This window comes from Chrysochloris asiatica, unplaced genomic scaffold, assembly GCF_000296735.1.
Source record: "Chrysochloris asiatica unplaced genomic scaffold, ChrAsi1.0 scaffold00019, whole genome shotgun sequence".
In the NCBI taxonomy this organism is placed as follows: domain Eukaryota; kingdom Metazoa; phylum Chordata; class Mammalia; order Afrosoricida; family Chrysochloridae; genus Chrysochloris; species Chrysochloris asiatica.
Genome location: NW_006408537.1, coordinates 16,171,726 through 16,173,120, shown reverse-complemented (window position 1 = coordinate 16,173,120; position 1,395 = coordinate 16,171,726). Strand labels below are relative to the sequence as shown.

Genomic DNA, 1,395 nt, shown 5'->3' with positions numbered 1-1,395 from the left:
CGTAGAAGAATTGATGTTTTTGAGTTATGGTGTCATATAATATTCTATTTCAAATGACAATAGAAATGTATGTATGCTTTGAATTGATTTATTTTTGCAGTCTTATTTTATATAAATACTTGATAAATTATCAGAAATAATTTGTGTTTAGAATTATATTGCATTAATGAAAGCTATAAAGATTATTGAGTAACATTTGAAGTATCATACAAAAAGTACAAGTTATCCTGTAGAATTATGATCATGATATTAATTTTATGTGATATTTTGAAAGGATAAAATAACCTTCTCCTCTTATAATTCAGAGGCCTCTGCTGATAGTTAATAGATTCTTTAAGCAGAATTTTGGAAAGTTATGTGCTATGTAAATAGAAATTTGCTAAGAATTACCTATCTGTAAATGACAGAAGTGACACAGATAACTGACCTGATAGTTTTAGTCAATTTCAAAGTGCTTAATAGATATTTTTTCACACCATTAAGAAGTACAATCTGTATTCTTCACACTTGCTTGACTTTTATCTGACTGCTTAAAGGAAGTTCTGGTGGGTATTATTCAAGGCAGTAAACATTCTCAAAATTTTAGATTATTCATAAAAACAGAAAATTCAAAGCTGAGGTTCACATAAGTCTTAAAATACATTGAAAAGAACCTTGGAATAGATACATACACATTATTTTCATCGATTTTAAATGAATTCAACTGCTAAGTTTAAAGAATAGATTAAGGAACTAATATTTGACTTTTTCTGAGAGAAGGAAAAGAAGTCCCATCATTATTTCAAGATCTTTGATGAGATTTCTGCACTCCTAAAGGTTTACAGCCTCGGGAACCTGACATAAGATTGCTGTGAGTCACAATCGACTGGGTGGCAATAAGAGTGGTTTTGTCAATACTGTGCCTTATAGTGCTACTGTTTTGGTGAATAAACTTTTTTAAAAAGGATAAACTTTTTGAAATAGATTATCCAACCTGTTGTCCTGGAGTCAGCTTCGTTGCGTGAACTCTGGTCCAAAGGTTTTTTTGTACCTGTTTCTTCTTTGTGTTTTTAGGCAGATAGCCAGGCCTTTCTTCTGATGAACTTTTGGGTGATTTAAACTTCCAACCTTTTGGTTGGCAGCTAAGTATGATAATTGTTTGCACTATCTGTATGATGTGTTGTTGTTGTTAAGTGCCGTTGTGTCGGTACCAACTAATAGTGACTCTGTATAGTATTTCCAAGTAGTGGCTTGTGAGTTTGAACCTCCAACTTTGAGTTTAACAGTTCAGTGTTTACCTTACAGTGCCACACCAGGACTCCATATATAATGGGTTGTTATTGTTGTTAGGTGCCATTAAGTCAGCACCAACTCATAACGACTCTATACACAACTGAACGAGAAACTGCCCATTCC

The 1,395-nt window shown here is 32.7% G+C and overlaps 1 pseudogene; it reads left to right on the top strand.

Annotated features, from left to right (window-relative positions):
* The window catches only part of LOC102827964, a 28,318-nt pseudogene that overhangs the window by 13,309 nt on the left and 13,614 nt on the right, over positions 1-1,395 (top strand).